Genomic DNA, 18350 nt, shown 5'->3' with positions numbered 1-18350 from the left:
GGTTAAGGCAGGCCACTAGAAAACGTCCTGAAACCTAAAAGCCAGAATAAAGCCTATTTGGAAACCTGCTGACTCAATACACCATTCTCTTGCCACCAATTCCACAGCATTTCCCTGTCCCCCTGATTGGCCTGACAGGTGTGATCTCTGTTCGGCCTCCTGGGTCCTATCCCACACGATGTCTGAGCTCTGAGTGCCTGGGAGGTCGTCCACACCCAGCCTTTTTTTCTTCTCTTTCCCCTGTGTTTTCTTTGCCATTAGCACTTCTAAAGACGGGGTAGGGAGGGAAATTAAAGTGAGGTTGGGGAATATCTATGGATTCACTATTTCCAGACCCTAATTAACAGGTCATTTAGGACTTTTTCTCCACTATAAGCTTACCAGGCTCCAGGACCCTGATGCCGGCTTCCCGTCACGTGAGCCAATCCCTTAAAACAAATCTGCCTCTCTCCATATATTTTCATTCCATAGGTACTGTTTCCCTGGAGAACCCTGGCTAGTACGAGGTAGAATTGGACAGTATTTGTCTTTTCTGACTAGCTTTGTTCACAGAACAGAATATTTTCAAGATTCATCCAAGGTGTAGCCGGTATCAATGTGTCATTACGTGGGTATCACATATTGTTTATAGATTCTTCAGGGTGGACGTTTGGGTTCCTTCCACCTTTCAGTTATTATGAATTGTCTCTTCTTTATCTAAGTCATTCTGGTGGTGGAAGGCATACATAGATCACCCAGTCCAGGCTGCAGTTGTGTTTGTTCTACAGTTTTTACAAACAAACCTCAACAAATGACCAATACTTTAAATGGAAGATTTTACATCTAAATCCCACATCTGGCTCCTCTCAGAGATGAGGCAGTGCCTGGCCAGGCCTGCCCTTCCTCGGGGCCACTCTGGGTCCCCGCTCTTGCCAGTGGTCCCTGGCTGCTTCTCATGTGGACCACACCCCTGAACCAGGAGGATTTGTATTTACCAAATTCAGCTGCCTCCTGCCCCTGGGGACTCAGCCTGGAGTGGAGGTGGGTAGGGGTGCTCACCAGGCAGTCATCTCGTCTCAGAGGTTGGAGGTCATACTCATCATTAAATATCTTTAATGTTATTTGGCTTAGAGCTTAATGTAATATTTTCTTCCTTTCCTCTTCCTTTTTTATTACAAAATACTACTTTTCTAAAATCCCCATCATGGTTTAAAAATTCATATATCATCTAAGGACCACAGTTGGGATTCTAAAATGCAGACGAAACCCATGATTCTCCACGGACTTTTGAAATTCCACCACTCGGCGTTGCCTCCTTCCTGTTGCTCCAGCTCTTGGCATCCCTATCCGGCCAAACAGCTGTCCCCTAAAAGTCTGAATGTACAGGGCGGGGAGAGTGCCATGCGTTGGCTGCCCGAGGTGACGCCTTGGGTGCAGTTGTGCAACTGTGTGAGCTGGTGTGGAGCCCCTCGGCAAATACCTGCTGCTGAGGACTGGGTGTGTGCATGAGTGTGTGTGCACAGGTGTGTGTGAGTGTGTGTGCATGAGTGTGTGTGCACGGGTGTGTGCATGAGTGTGTGCACAGGTGTGTGCGTGTGTGTGCACGGGTGTGTGTGTGTGTGCATGGGTGTGTGCACAGGTATGTGCATGTGTGTGCACGGGTGTGTGCGTGAGTGTGTGCATGAGTGTGTGTGTATGAGTGTGTGTGCACACATCTTTCCATGAGAAGCTTTCCCCAAAGCGTAGAGCCCTGTTTCGGACCAGGGAAGGGGAGGGCTGAGTGGTGTATATTGCTTTCTTGGGGGTCCTCTGGCTGCCTGGATGGCTCTCCACAAAAGAACTGGGTTTATGAGAGGCAGGAGAGGGAGATACACTGGTTTCCCTTTATTACTTGAAGAAAAAGGAAAACTCCTCACTGGAAGAATGACAGCTGTTGATACTAACAAGTGTTTTTGATACAATCTATCCTCCTAGCCCAATAGAATGAAGGTGAGCATTTTGCTAGGAAATGCCTTTTGGAGAAAAAAGTTATCACACACATGTTTGGATTACTTTATAAAAACATTCATTTATGTACTTGCTTGTTTTTAAATTGTGGTACGATATAAAACCATTCCACCACAATTTCCCTTCTCTCAGCCCCTCTCATCTACCCTCATCTACTTACTGTGGCTATGAATGTGCCTATTCTAGATGTTTCATCTGTGTGTGATGGCTAATGTTAAGTGTCAACTTGGTTGGGCCACAGTGTCCAGATATTTGGTAAACATTATTATTGTGGACGTTTCCGTGAAGGTATTTTTTGGATGAGATTAACATTTCAATTAGTAGACTTGGAGTAAAGCAAATTCATCTCCACAGTGCAGATGAGCCTCATCCAATCAGTTCACAGTTTGAGAGAAAAAGCTGGTCTCCCCGGAGGGACCTCTGCAGCTCTTCCCAGGGTCCCCAGCCTGTCCACCTGCCCCAGTCAATCATGGCCTTGCCTTCCTCCACAGTCATGTGAGCCCATTCCTTAAATCTCCCGGCCAGGCCCAGTGTCTCATGCCTGTAGTCCCAGCACTTTGGGAGGCCGAGGCGGGCAGATCACGAGGTCAGGAGATCGAGACCATCTTGGCTAACACAGTGGAACCCCGTCTCTACTAAAAACACAAAAAACTTAGCCAGGCGTGGTGGTGGGCGCCTGTGGTCCCAGCTACTTGGGAGGCTGAGGCAGGAGAAGGGCGTGAACCCGGGAGGCGGAGCTTGCAGTGAGCCAAGGTTGCACCACTGCACTCCAACCTGGGTGACAGAGAGAGACTCTGTCTCAAATAAATAAATAAATAAATAAATAAATAAAATATCCCTGTCTCTCTATATTTTCATTCCGTGGGTTCTGTGTCCCTGGAGAACCCTAGCTAGTACAAGATGGCATTGGACAGTATTTGTCTTTTGTGATGAGCTTCGTTCACAGAACAGAGTATTTTCAAGATTCATCCAAGGTGTAGCCTGTATCAATATGTCATTACATGGGTGTCACATGTTGTTTATAGGTTCGTCAGGGAGGACATTTGTGTTCCTTCCACGTTTCGGTTCTTACGAATCTAGTGCTACTTCCAACATTAGTGCACAGGTTCCTGTCTCAGTCCCTGTTGTCAATTTGTTGGTTGAGGTGCTTCCTAAAGAGACCTGGTTCTTCTGAGTCATCCCCGCAGCCCCTTGCCCTAGTTTCCATGTCAGGTTCCAGTCAGGTAAACAATGGGGCTCTGGCTCAGATGCTCACTTGACGGTCACCCTGGCCAGCACGTTGGCTTTAATTACATGGATTGATTTGTGAATTGTCATCTCACCATTTTAGCAATTGTAAATATCGGCAGTGCTGTGTTTCCCTTTACCACTCTCTTTTGTGGGAAATCAGCTAATCAATGTGTTCTCAAGGTCTGGTTTTTGCCAAAGTATTACATTTTTTCTGATAGAAATTTACCGTCCCCTTGGCAAGAATCCATGTTATTGGAACATTTCCAGGAAGCCGTTTGGTGGCACGCGAGACCTGGCTCCGTGGCCACTGGACAGATCTCCTGAAGCAGAAGTTTCGGTGACTCCTGGAACATCACCTCCTCTACGGGGAGCCAAGAACTCCCAGGAAGGGGCGGGCCTTGGAGAGCACAAGCCACCAGCTCTGTCGGCTCTGGGGTGACACGAAGAGAAAGAAGAAGGCGGCAGCTCTCATCTCAGTGTGTGTTCATCCCATTCATCACTAGGAGCCTCCATTTCAGTGCGTTCGGTGATCAGGAGATGATGTTTGTATCTTTCCTAATGTGCTGATATTCACGGGCTGCACATCTGGCAGAAGGGGAGAGAGCAAGACGTCTGGGACGCTGTTATCTTGGCTGGAGTCCAGACCCCCTTCCGATGTCTTGAGCAGATGACTTAACTTCTTCAGCCTCAGTTTCCTCTTTGTGACATTGGAGCGATGCTGTTACCCACTTCTTAAGGACGTTATAAAATACCAGCACGTAAGAGCTGCTTTAAACTACGAAGAACTTTGTAAATGGTGGTAAGATTTTATTTAATAGGAAGAGAATATGAGGAGGAAAAACTTTATTCATTTTTAAGATATAAAATGTGTGGAAAATTACAGTGAATAGATTTTGTAACACATCCTCTTTCTCTGTGTGCATTGCAGATTTTCACATAATTTTTAAAACATCACCGTATGTCTGGAAATCTTGCCTTAAAGTAGGTCTTTTTTAAAAGATACTATTAGGTTGAGCCACATAAAATTACCACTCATTCAGTCAAAAATGGTCAAATATAAGCAATTTCGTGTGGTTTGTCTGGATATTTTTCTCAAAAAAAGTTTTAGTTGGAGATTGTATTCCTTAAAAAAATTGACATCAAATAAATGATATGTTCATGATTAAAACAGTATGCCATAAAAGCAAAGCTGCAATAATTATTGATGCCTACACTAATTTTAAATAGTCAAATTATGCTCCATGTCATTGCATTTCAGAGCTGAGAAGCACCTAAGAGATCATTAATCTAACATTATTTTTAAGATATGGAAATTGAGTCTCAAAGAGGTTAATCACACATCCAGGACCAGAACTCATATTTCCTGATTTCCAATTCAGTACTTTCCCCCCATTCTATACGGCCACGCTATACAACATGCATATGGAACAGCCTGATTGTACAAGAGCCCTAGTGTTTTGTCACATTTGCATATAAAAAGATTCTAAGAATTCACAGTTCTATTATAGCGTAAATAAGACCTAAATGAAAATATTAGCTGTTGAAATATTAAACATGTACTTAATGCTTTTGCTCACCTCTTTACACTTCAGGGCAAATATATATGACAAGAGATTTGGTCCAGCTATTTCATGGATGGTCTTCAAGTACCTACCCGGGACTCTGCCTCCCAAGTCCCTGAAGCAACTTGGCCCCATCCACCCCACCACCAAAAATGTGAGGAAAAAAAGATGTGGTCAGGTGCGGTGGCTCACGCCTGTAATGCCAGGGTGGCTGGATCACGAGGTCAGGGGTTTGAGACCAGCCTGGCCAACATGGTGAAATCCTGTCTCTACTAAAAATACAAAAATTAGCGGGTATGGTGGCATAAGCCTGTAGTCTCAGTTACTCGGGAGTTTGAGGCAGGAGAATCACTTGAACCTGGGAGGCAGAGGTTGCAGTGAGCCTAGACTGTGCCATTGCACTCCAGCCTGGGCAACAGAGCAAGACTCTGTCTCAAAAAAAAAAAAAAAAAAAAAAAAAAAAGATGTATCCTGGTCTTTTGCATAATGTGCACTTTTCATCTAGGGCTGATCACGGTCACGTTCCTGCAGGCAAGGAGGCGCCAGAAAGACATGTGTAGGAGAGACAGTGAGCGTGTGCCACTCAGAGCTTAGGAAGTGCTGGTCGTTGAATTGAAATCTGAACATGCTGATCTCATTCTTATGTTTGTAGGGGAAATTCCAAATTGTCAGCAACCCATCACTCCCAGGCAAAATCCAAACTGCTGGGCTGTCCCCTTGGACTGATTTATGTGCTGGTTTTGGGGGACAGCTATCCTCTGCACAGTGGACACCAGGCTCTGTTAAGCTGACTTCTAACGTGCTTTGAGGTAGGTTACCTTTGTGAGTTCTCTGTCCTCCCAGAGTTGGAGAAACCCTCCAAGGCGAGTTAAACTGGGTGGGTGATTGGCCCCAAACCGGAGGACCAGAGGGTTAAATAACAGAAGTTATGCTGGAGTCAGGCTTGGAGGGTTTGGCTTCATGATGTGCAGAATTTTTTTTTTTGAGATGGAGTCTCGCTCTTGTCGCCCAGGCTGGAGTATAATGGCATGATCTTGGCTCACTGCAACCTCCATTTCCCAGGTTCAAGCAATTCCCCTGTCTCAGCCTCCTAGGTAGCTGGGATTACAGGCACCTGCCTCAGCACCTGGCTAATTTTTGTATTTTTAGTAGAGACAGAGTTTCATCATGTTGGCCAGGCTGGTCTCGAACTCCTGACCTCAGGTGATCCACCCTCCTGGGCATCCCAAAGTACTGGGATTACAGGCGTGAGTTACTGTGCCCGGCCTATGTGCAGAATTTCAAGTGGCATCACGGCTGTGGTCATGACAGAGACACACAGACTGGGAAAATCAGTCCCTTCGTTACCTGCTACCTCCTCAAGGCCCCACAGCTCTGCTGATTTGTTAGAGCATTTGACCATGTTTCGAGTATATAGCTCTGTTTCATTTCTTTGGCTGGGAGGCTCCTTCGGGCAGGCAGAGTGCATTTTTTCTCTTTGGGTCCCCTGTTCCTATTACATAGGAGACATTCACTGAAACTTTGTGGAATGAGGGAACGGATGAATGAATGTGCATGTGCTCCGACTAGGACTTTGTTTGATGAATAGGCAGGGTGGACTTATGTAATATGATTTGAGTGGCATCGTCTGCCACCAATTTGTGGAATGACGTTATTAAACATTCATCTGGTTGGATAAAAGGCTTCTTCCTGGCTGGCATGGCTTTTGAAATGTAGCACCCTGCAGGGGTAGAGCAGGGCAAACCTCTGAAGTCGTTACCACCCATTAGCAGCTGAGTGTGGACTGGTTCATCAGCTCCTGGCGGCTCCCTGAGAGCAGACCTGGAGGGCCCTGTGGGTCTGGGCTGGTGCAGAAGAGGCAGGGGGGTTTCGGGGCTGGGTGGGCTAAGTGTCAGGAAAAGACCTTTGGAGAGAAGCAGCAAGGAGCTTAGAGGGAAAGGGGCTCCAACAAACTCCTCCTAGCTTTTCTGGGAAAGCTGTCCTGGGGCCTCTGATAGGTGAGCTGGGACCTAAGACGCCGGCCACCCCCAAGATCAGGGGGATTCCTTTATGTGTGTGTGTGTGTGTGTGTACTTTTGCTTTTCTACTTACTCTTCTTAAAGAAATTACCCATAAGCTGCCTAACAGTGCCCGGTCTACATAACACTCAATAAATGTTGAAAAACAGCAAAATGTGGAAAGCATGGTTTTGCAAACCAACCCTGACTCTCTCAAGAGTCAATAGGATGACGCCGGGTCAGTGGCTTCCTCTCTTGAGTTCTTTCTTCAGCATCAGTTGCTGATCAGACCATGGCGCTGATGGGGGCTCGTGCGCGCGCATGCATGTGCATGCAGGAAAGCGCGCGCGTGTGTGTGTGTGGGGGGGGAGGTGTGCGTGCGGCACATGGTGGGGGTGTACATGCATGTGTATCTGTGTGTGTGCACACGGGTGCATATGTGTGTAGGGGGAGTCACTGTGAGTTGGGCTATTTAAATATTTAAGGAAATGATCAGTATCAGGGCAGTGTTTTTGAATAGTTAAATGTGATTCAAGAAAACTGTTTTAAGAAAGAAATAAATGGTGCTATGACAACCCGAGAGTTAAAAAGAGACCTGCATCTGGAAATAAGGGGTAATGTGCCAGGTTTTGGCAAGTTGTGTCCCAGCCCCTCTGTTGGAAGACCTCAGTCACTGCAAACTGCTTTGGGGGCAGCTCAACCAAGGCACGTCCACAGTGCAACATGCCCCACACAAGTCCAACAGCTCAGCACTCCTTTCCAACACACAGGCCTGTTTGCCGCAGAAGGCACACAACTCACACATGCTCCGTTTCCATTTTGCAACCTCACATCCGTAGGTTTTTCTAACTTTGTTATGTCCAACAAATTGCATCTTTTGTGGCACATGATAAAAAGAACTAGGTTAAGCTGAAATCGTGTAGCCACTTCCCATGGCCTGGTGAGGAAATCAGAGTGTGTTTTGCTTTGTATTCCGTTCCCACCTCAAAGGCGGGATTAAAATAGCACTGCTTGTCACGTCTCATTATGGAAATCGGTGTGGCCCTCACAGGGGCGCAGTCAGTTGGGACTAGGAGCTGCTCTGAAGGTGTGACCTGCCTGCGGTCCAAGACCTCAACCTGCCATTTCAGAGCAGGGAAGAACAACCAAATCTCCCACTAGCCTGAATCGTATTCACAAAAGCAAAAAAGGAGGCAGGGGGTCATAGGTTTCCCCACTCCTTAAACTGCTGGGGAAGAGAATGGATTTCACAAATGACTCGCTTTGTTTGCTTTCTATGATCACATTGCACGGGCAGAAAGAGGCATGTTTTCTTCTGTTTTAAAGTGTGCAAGAACCAGGGACACAGATCCCTGTTTCAAGAACATCTTCCAGATGGAGACGATTAGAATGCTCCCTCCTTACTTTCTTCATGCCCATCTCTTCTAATACGTTGGCTCTTCCTAGCCGGAAGTCAAGGAGCAAGCAGTAAGGAAGTGCACGCCTCTGCATTTGTTCTCTTAATTGTCACAAATAATTGGATTTTGGGAGAGAGACAGGAAAGGTCGAGGTGAGGCTACCTTATGTGAGGAGGCAGGAAGAGTTGTCCCAGGATGTTGCATTGCTCTGTTTTGTTTCTTTTTCTCTTTCTTTTTAGAGCTCCGAGGGTCAATCTGATTCTTCTGTATTTTTTTTTCCTTTTTTGGTGAGCTTTGTTTGGGGTTTTCCACGCTGTCATTATTACTAACAATGAACCAGGGGAAGGGGGTAGGGAGAAAAAGGTTTACTGGAAATAATTACGAGGCTGCTGCACAAACCAGGAGACAGTATGGTATAGAATTTTATTTTATTCTGTCTCCTCGCACTTGAGTCTCAAGTAGGCTTCCCATAACGATGCAATTAATCTTGACATATAAAGACTGACCAGAATTCTAAACCTTAGGAAAACACACCTCAGCAAAATTCCACATGATGTTAACATAAAAAGCATCGGACAAGAAGGGAATTTAAATTATTAAAAATAATTCTAATGTCGTTTCACCGGGGTCATCCATACCACTGCATTTCTTGAGCCTTCATTACCTAATGCTACTCCGAGAGAGAAGAGCCTCTGAAAGCGATGTCTGCTGCGGGGTTGTCTCTCCGTTTATTTCTTCCACTCCCCTGTCTTCAAGGCTCTTCCAAGAATGGACCTCACAGTCTCCTTCAGTCATTCACTCAAAGACATAACCATCCTCTGGGCTAGGAAATGCATCCTTGCAGCTGTCTAAGCAGCTCTCAAGCTGTTTGCTCTCCACTCTTCTGACCTCTCTTCAGAATGACATTTCTCAGAGAGCAAAGTCCCCCTCATTTGCCTGGGAAGTCTGCGATGCATTATCTAATACAGCTCATCCTCTAATAGATATGATAGAAATCGATTTAAACCTTTACAGCCCCTATTAATTATACACTTGAGATTTCAATAGCTGGTGAACGAAAACTTCACTAATATCCTGTAATCAGGCAGAGCGAGACAGCGTGGTAGAAACTGTAAATGTGTATCAAGCCAGGTACATGGAAGAAATCATCCAACATGTGTGCACAAAGGGTAAAACCGTGAGTGTGTGTGTGAGCGAGGCCAACTGTGAAGCTCTGACCTGCCTCCGTACCACTCCGGCTGCAGCTTAACGTGGTAACCGAGAGAGCAAGGCCCGCGAGGTTTCTTAAGAGACCGGTAGAACCCCAGACTGGGAGTTTCCTAGACCATTAAAGGGCATCTTTTCTTTTCTTCTTTTTTTTTTTTTTTTTTTTTTTTTTGAGATCGAGTTTTGCTCCTGTTGCCCAGGCTGGAGTGCAATGGCGCGATCTCGGCTCACCACAACCTCCGCCTCCCGGGTTCAAGCAATTCTCCTGCCTCAGCCTCCCGAGTAGCTGGGATTACAGGGCTGCACCACCAAGCCCGGCTAATTTTTTTTTTTTTTTTTTTTTAGTAGAGACAGGGTTTTTCCATGTTGGTCAAGCTGGTCTCCAACTCCCGACCTCAGGTGATCCACCTGCCTCAGCCTTCCAAAGTGCTGGGATTGCAGGCCTGAGCCACCATGCCTGGCCAAGGGCACCTTTTCTTAAAGCTTCATGCAGTTCATCCTTAGATTTGAGAGAATCCTGTGTGCAGCATGTGCTGAGGCTTCCCAGAAAGATGCGTGGTCTGAAGTCACAAAACCTGTACCATCAGTGGTGTGCCCGGACGGTTCGTGTCTCTCCATTCTCCCTATACAGAGGGTCGCGTTAGCGGGTCTTCGTCCTCAGGCAGGGGCCGGGTCGGAACTCTTACAACTCAGTAACAGAAAGACAACCAATTTAAACATTGTGGGCAAAGGATATACATAGACATTTCTTTTTTTTTTTTTTTTTTTGAGACGGAGTCTCGCTGTCGCCCAGGCTGGAGTGCAGTGGCCGGATCTCAGCTCACTGCAAGCTCCGCCTCCGGGTTCCCGCCATTCTCCTGCCTCAGCCTCCCGAGTAGCTGGGACTACAGGCGCCACCTCGCCCGGCTAGTTTTTTGTATTTGTAGTAGAGACGGGGTTTCACCGTGTTAGCCAGGATGGTCTCCATCTCCTGACCTCGTGATTCTCCGGCCTTGGCCTCCCAAAGTGCTGGGATAACAGGCGTGAGGCACCGCGCCTGGCCCTACATAGACATTTCTTTAAGACAGATGTATCAACAGCCAACAAGTACATGAAAAGAAGCTGACCATTATTAGTCACTAGAGAAATGCAAATAAAAACTGTAATGAATTCGCTCGACATGGGTTTTTGCGCCTGTAAATCTGGCTACTTGGGAGACTGAAGAGAGAGGATGACTTGAGCCCAGGAGTTTAAAGCTGCAGTAAGCTCTGATTGGGGTCACCGTACTCCAGCCTGGGCAGCAGTGAGACCCTGAGTTAAAAACAAAAACAAACCCAAAAGACCCCACCGTAATGCAATACTACTTTACACCTACCAGAATGGCTATGATGAAATAAATAGAAAATAATGAGTGTTGGCAAGGATGTGAAGATTTTGGGAGGGATAAAAATGGTGCAGCCAATGTGGAAAACACATCAGCCGTTTCTCAAAATGTTAAACATAGGGTTATTAGATGACCCAGCAATTGTATTCCTAGGTATATACTAAAGAGAATTAAAAAAAAAAAAAGTAAAACATGTTCACACAAAAACTTATACACAAATATTCATAAAAGCATTGTTCATAATAGCCAAAGAGTGAAAAGAATCCAAACGTCCATCACCCAGTGAATGGGCAATGAACGTATAACGTGGTGTATCCACATGATGGAATGCTACTTGGCAATAAAGATGAATGGATTGCTGATACATGCTACAATGTGGACTAACCTTGAAGACACTGCACCAAGTGATAGAAGCCAGACACAAAGGACCCCCATTGTGCTCATCGTGGTGGGTTACACTTGTAATCCCAACACTTTGGGACACGGAGGAGGGCAAATTGCTTAAGTCCAGTAGTTTGAAACCAGCCTGGGTAATGTAATGACACCTCGTCCATACAAAAAGTTTCAAAATTAACCACACACGGTGGCACACAGCTATAGTCCCAGCTACTCAGGAGCCTGGGAGCTTGATGTTGCAGTGAGCTGTGATTGCACCACTGCGCTCCAGCCTCGGTGACAGAGTGAGACCCTGTCTCTTAAACACACGCGCACACACACACAAATAAAATATACTATTTGTATGAAATGTTCACAATAGACAAATCTGTTGACACAAAGAGTCATAAGTGGTTGTGCAAGGCTAGGGGTGGGGAGGAGAGGTTGGGGAGGGAAATGGGAAGTGACTGCTAAAGTTGCACAACTCGAAATACACGACAGCCGTTGATTGGTAGGCATTAAGTGAGCGAACTTTGTGGCATGTAAATTACATCTCCTAAGAGCTGTACTGTTTGGTAGCGCTCCCTTGTAAAGCTATCTATGGCTGAGATGTTTTGAAAAGGGGAGATCTTTAACGCTCATTTCAATTTTTTAAACACCTTTTGGTCTATTTATTTCCCATGTTTCTCCCTGTGTGAATTTTGGCATTTTTTCTTTATACGGCTTTTCGAAGTTATTAGCAGTTGTTCACAGTGGCGTTTTTAATACGTTGGGCCGGAAGACATTGCCCTATTTCTTTGTGCATCTTGAGCTCTGGGTCATCTCTCTTCCTGTCTTCCTCTGTCTGGCTAGAAATCTCACCCATTAATTTGTTTCAATAACCAGCCTTTGCTTTTTAAATCTCCTCTAGTGTTTTTGTTGTCTGTTTCATTGAATTACATCTTCATTTTCATTGTTTTCTCTTTTATTTAGTTTTGCTGTGTTGTTCCCTTTTCGGCTTCTTAAATTGAATAATTGGCTTATTTAAGTGTAATTTCATTTTCTCATAAATGTATTCGAGGCTAGCAATTCCATCCCTCCGAAGCACTGCTTTTATGATGTCTCACATTTTTTTGTTGTATAGTGGTTTCATTATCACCTAGTTTTAAACATTAATTAACTTTCTTTTTAATCCAAGAGTTACTTAGTAGTATGTTTTGTTGTTTTGTTGTTTGCAAGCAAAGGGACTTTTTTTTTTTTTTTTTTTTTTTGAGACGGAGTCTCGCGCTGTCACCCAGGCTGGAGTGCAGTGGCCGGATCTCAGCTCACTGCAAGCTCCGCCTCCCGGGTTCACGCCATTCTCCTGCCTCCGCCTCCCGAGTAGCTGGGACTACAGGCGTCCGCCACCTCGGCCGGCTAGTTTTTTGTATTTCTTAGTAGAGACGGGGTTTCACCGTGTTAACCAGGATGGTCTCGATCTCCTGACCTCGTGATCCGCCCGTCTCGGCCTCCCAAAGTGCTGGGATTACAAGCTTGAGCCACCGCGCCCGGCCTAAGCAAAGGGACTTTTAAACGACGATCACTGTTTTAGAAATTTCTTTTTGTTGCAGTATTGTTAGAGAGCCGCATCTGAATGATACTGATCCTTTGTGGCCTAATGCATGGCCTATTTCTGCAAATGTCTCGCATGTGTATTCACAAACACGTGCACTCTCTTAGGTATGGAGTTCTTCTTATCTCTGGTAGCTCAAGCATATGAATCATATTGTTTGGATCTTTGACATCCATGCTAAGCTTTTGTCTTCTTGCTCTGTCCGTTTTTGAAAAAGATGTACTAACATCTCCAACTACAATTATTGATTTAACTATTTCTCCCTGCCGTCCTGTCGCCCGTGGCTCAGTGTGCGTTGAGGCTGTCACTGAAGTTCATGAAGGACATCACTTCTAGCTCTCTGACTGCCTTCATCAGTATGTAATGTCATCCTTTGGCCTCATGGTATTTTTTAGCCTTATATTCTCCTTTGTCTGATATTAAGATTACTATACCAACTTTCTTTGGGTTCATAGTTGCTTAATATAAACTTTCATTTCTTTTACTTTTAACATTTTTTTTTCGTTTTGTCTTCCATGAGTTTCTTTAGTATTCTTGTTTTTAACTCCAGGTTGACAGTATCTGTCTTTCAGTTGGTGGATTTAACCTATTTGTACTTATATTTACTCATATTTTAAAAGCTTACTTCTGGTAGCTTATTACATTTTTAATTTACTGAACTTCTCATTTCTTCCTTTTTGTTTTTGTTGCTGATTTTGATTGTATAGGTCAAGTTTTCTTCTGCTAGTTTAGAAGTTGTTTTTATTTATTTTATTTTTATTTTTAAATTTTATTTATTTATTTTTTGAGACGGAGTCTCGCTCTGTCGCTCAGGCTGGAGTGCAGTGGCCGGATCTCGGCTCACTGCAAGCTCCGCCTCCCGGGTTCACGCCATTCTCCTGCCTCAGCCTCCCGAGTAGCTGGGACTACAGTTGCCCGCCACCTCACCTGGCTAGTTTTTTGTATTTTTTTTAGTAGAGACAGGGTTTCACCGTGTTAGCCAGGATGGTCTCGATCTCCTGACCTCGGGATCCGCCCATCTCGGCCTCCCAAAGTGCTGGGATTACAGGCGTGAGCCACCGCGCCCAGCCAGAAGTTGTTTTTATACTTGTTATCCTTATCTTAAGATATAGTCTCATGTTTACTTATCCCTATTGACTTCTCGAACTTATTAATATCTGCATTTTTCTCCTAAGAGGAAAAGTACTTTGTCATATTGTCATCTGCCTAAATTTAATCTCTTGATACTGCCCAGAATTTAAATTCTGGATTCTTTTGAATAATGAATATTACCAAAGTATTTGGTTTTCACTAATTCTCTATCTCTTACAGCAATTTTCAGGGTTCTGTTTCTCTCTCCTTTTTTTTTTTTTTTTTTTTTTTTTTGATACAGGGTCTTATTCTACTGCAGCCCAGGCTGGATTGCAGTGGCACACTCAAAGCTCAGTGTAGCCTCCACCTCCCAGGCTCGGTTGATCCTTCTGCCTCGGCTCCCAGGTAGCTGGGACTACAGGCACACACCACCACGCGCAACTAATTATTTTTTATTTTTTATAGAGACTGTGTTTCATCATGTTGCTCAGGCTGGTCTCAAACTCCTAGGCTCAACTGATCCACCCACCTCAACTTCCCAAAGTGCTGGGATTATGGCTGTGAGCCACCACACCTGCTGTGCTTCTCTTATTTTTATTGCTTTCTCCCAAAATGTTTTCTCACAAAAAATGAGTCTTTGTATGGCAAACCATTTGAGAGCTATGTGAGAGAGTACATTTATTATACCTTCAAATTCGAATGACAGTTTGTCTAGAAAAAATATTCTAGGTTCAAATTTCTTTTCCTTCAATTATTTAAAAATATGGCAGTACTGTTTTGCACTCAGTGCGGCTGTTCGGAAATCGAATGGCGGTCTGGGTCTTGTTCCTGTGCAGGTGAGCTGCTCTTTACTTATGAAAGCTCTTGGAATATTTTCTTTGTATTTGATTATATTAAATTAACTACAACATGTCTAGGTGTGGGTTTTTCCTTACCCCCTGCCCTGTCTTTTTGATTATATCAGTCTTTTTTTCCTTCAGAAATATATCTTCATTAGTTTAAAAAATTTTCTCCTCTTGGATTTTATTTGTCACTCTTTCTGGGATTCCTATCATCCCGATGTTGGCACTTCGTTTTTGTTTGTTTGTTTGTTTTTGTCTGTTTGTTTTGCTTTTGGGGATGGAGTCTCACTCCGTTGCTCAGGCTGGAGTGCAGTGGCACAGTCTTAGTTCACTGCAGCCTCTACCTCCTGGGTTCAAGTGATTCTCCTGCCTCAGCCTCCTGAGTAGCTGGGATTACAGGCGTGAGTCACTGTACCCTGCCGGATGTTGGCATTTCTATCCTCATTTCCCTTAGCCTTTCTTTTCTCTTTTCTATCTCTATCCTTTCCTTTTGCCTTATAGGAGAATTCCTCAATCTGATCTTTGGACTTTTCCATTCACGCTTCAGCTGTTTTCACTTCACTTTCAGCCTACTCATGGCTTCATGTTGTTATCGTTTGTGGTTTTTGAAAATGTAGTTCTCAATTACAACAATATTTTTAAATGTATCAAAATAATAAATGCGGAATGTAGTTTCCCAGTACATGAAAGTTTGTCATATTAAAAGTTTTGAGCCAGGTGCGGTGGCCCATGCCTGTAATCCCAGCACTTTGGGAGGCCGAGGCGAGTGGATCACTTGAGGTCAGGAGTTCAAGACCAGCCTGACCAATATGGTGAAACCCCGTCTCTACTAAAAATACAAAATTAGCTGGGCGTGGTGGTGGGCGCCTGTAATCCCAGCTACTTGGGAGGCTGAGGCAGGAGAATTGCTTGAACCTGGGAGGCGGAGGTTGCAGTGAGCCAAGATCACCTCACTGCACTCTAGCCTGGGCTACAGAGTGAGATTTTGTCAAATAAATAAATAAATAAATAACTAAGTTTTGAAGTCAGAAATTGACAAGCGAGACACCTTGACATCCGGTGTTGCACTGGCTTTGGAATCGGTCTTTGCCCATCGTGATACTCTCTCTCTCAGGACTTTCTGGCTGCACGTGACAGAAACTCCATTTGCACTAGCTTACGTTAAGAAAAGAGGAGGGAGAATGTGGTCACGTGACCCCGGGAGTGATGGGGAACACAGACGGAGTTTCTCCCTGCTCTGGACAGCACATCTGCTGGCTCCCAGCTTATGATCGTGAAGGGGATGTCTTCCCCTGGGGCTTCAATTTGAAGAATCCTGAAGAGGACCCTGACGGCCTCTCGTGGTCCGCGTGCCCCTTCTTGCACAACCGTGATGGTCCTATCCACGGACGCCTTCTCTTGGGTTCTGTGGTTGGATGGGGAGGAATCGTCCATCGTCTGTAGTGGGAGGGGAGGGAGGACACACCAAGACCCTGTGGCCCCAAGAGCCGTGAGAGGAGCAGAAGCCCGACTGGTGCCTCTTACATGTCACTGCAGTCTGGGGGGGCCGCCAGGGAAAACCCCTGACATCCTGTTCTCTAGTAATGGTGTGGCTGGAATCATTCGTGCACCAAATAATTCACCCATTTAAAGTGTACAATCCAACAGTGATTGGTATACTCAGAGTTCTACAACTCTTACCACAGTAATTTTGGAACATTTCTATCATCCCTAGCAACAAATACTGTATCTTTTTTATTTTTATTTTTATTTTTTGTGAGACAGAGTCTCACTTTGTCACCCAGGCTGGAGGGCAATGCCGTGATCTCCACTCACTGCAACCTCCGCCTCCTGGGTTCAAGCAATTCTCCTGCCTCAGCCTCCCGAGTAGCTAGCTGGGACTATAGGTGTGTGCCACCACGCCTGGCCAATTTTTGTATTTTTGTAGAGACAGGGTTTCACCATGTTGGCCAGGATGGTTTTGATCTCCTGACCTCGTGATCCACCTCCCAAAGTGCTGAGACTACAGGTGTGAGCCACCACGCCCGGCCAGCAAATACTGTATCTTACTAGCACTTTCCGTTTCCCTCCAACCCTCTAATGGTTTCTTTTCCACAATAATCTAAACGTTTAAGGAACTGGTTTGCTAACTCATTTCTTAATGACAAGAATTAAGCCAGCACAGCCTGGTTTCTCACATTCTTTCCCTACGAAGTCATTCATCATTTATCCTTTTAAGGGACTTCCTTCATCTCTGTGCCTCGGGCTCACTTCCTGACTGTGAGGATCCGCTCCCCTCACGAAAGGTGAGTGGGGAGTACCTGCCATTCAACCTCTGTCACTACAGGAGAGAGATGCCATGGATGGATGATTTTCTCACTGAGTCTTGCCATTAGTTCATTGGGCAAATATTCAGCTTCCAGATAAGTGGCGTCCCGTGGACTGGGCTTGGTCCTGTTTCCCCTGGAAGCACTGCTGGGAAACCAAGCCCAGCCTTGCAGGGCTTCCTCCTGCTGCCGCCCACGCCATGATCAGCCTCCTTGTCCCGCCGCAGCCCCGTCACTGCACCGGTTTCATCGGTCACACGTCCAGCTGCTCTTCCGTGGCCTCTGCACCTCTGCACAGGCTGCTGCCTCTGAGGGTCCGCCCAGCCGTCATCCTTCTCATCCCTCCCATGATCGTGGCCCTGAGGTCACCTTCCCATTGGCAATGAACAGTCCCATTGTCACTCCCCATGGGTGTGCCTACCGGAAGCTGCTCATGGGCAGCAGGGGAACTGTTCAAGCTGGTTTTTCCAGCTCCTACCACAGCGCTGGGTGTGTAGGTGGACAAGAAAGTCATTAAGTATGTAAATTAGGAAGTGCATGAACACCTGAGCGTGTGAGACTTTGGTGGGGTGAATGCCACTCCAAATGTGTGTCAAATATGATGGGACTGAATGAAAATGAAAGTGGGTCAAGGAGATATTCAGAATAAAATGAGCAACTTTTCCTCATTATGTAGTCATTGCATAATTAAACAATGAAAAAAACATATTACAAAAGAGTAATAAAATGATAATATAACAACAACGATAATAGCTAACATTCATCAGGCACTTTCTATGCCCCAGCCCAGCTCTAAACACTTTATATTCATTACTGTTTTTCATCTTCACAAATGCAATTATCATCCCAATTTGACAAGATGAGCTGTTGGAAAGCACGTGGTGCGCATGTGTGTGTGCATTGTGTGTTTGTGTGCGACAACATCCAGAAGGGTCGTCAGTCATGGTAATCTCTGTATAGCCCTGAGATAAGCTTGTGCTCAAAGTGCCTGTCTCAAAGTAAGCTAAAAAGGAACTACAGAGTCAGAGAAAATTGAAAAGAAACATGATTTTAAAAATTGCTCCCAAAGGAATAGAAATCATTCCACCATAAAGACACATGCAGGTGGCTATTCATCACAGCACTGTTCACAATAGCAAAGCCGTGGAACCCACCTAGATGCCCATCTGTGTGTCAAATATCATGGGAATGAATGAAATGAAAGTGGGTCAAGGAGATACTCCGAATAAAATAAGTAACTTTTCCTCATTATGTAGTCATTGCATAATTAAACAATGAAAAAGACCATACTACAAAAAAGTAACTTTTATCCAGTAGACTGGATAAAGAGAATGTGGTACATAGACACCCTAGAATACTAGGCAGTCATGAAAAGGAAAGAGATCATGTCCTTTGCAGGAACATGGTTGGAGCTGGAGGCCATT

Source organism: Macaca mulatta, chromosome 18 (genome assembly GCF_049350105.2).
Source record: "Macaca mulatta isolate MMU2019108-1 chromosome 18, T2T-MMU8v2.0, whole genome shotgun sequence".
NCBI lineage: Eukaryota > Metazoa > Chordata > Mammalia > Primates > Cercopithecidae > Macaca > Macaca mulatta.
This window is presented reverse-complemented; position numbering follows the sequence as displayed.